Raw genomic sequence first — 262 nt, 5'->3', positions numbered from 1 at the left:
TTTTTTTTTTTTTTCTGGAAATTTTTCTGTCATTTGATAAATACTACTTCTTTGGTTCATTCAACTCTCTGTCCTTTTCGGACTTTTCCCTTCTACCAAATGGATTTGCGATGGCAATGGATCAAAATATTTTAACAAAAGTAAAGAAACATAGGCAAATATTAACATTTGCAAGCATTTCATCATTATCACATACACACACATACATACACATACACACATACACACATATACACATACACAAACACATACACATACATAT

This window comes from Loa loa (genome assembly GCF_000183805.2).
Source record: "Loa loa unplaced genomic scaffold supercont3.275, whole genome shotgun sequence".
NCBI classification, from domain to species: domain Eukaryota; kingdom Metazoa; phylum Nematoda; class Chromadorea; order Rhabditida; family Onchocercidae; genus Loa; species Loa loa.
Note: the sequence above shows the minus strand (reverse complement) of the source record.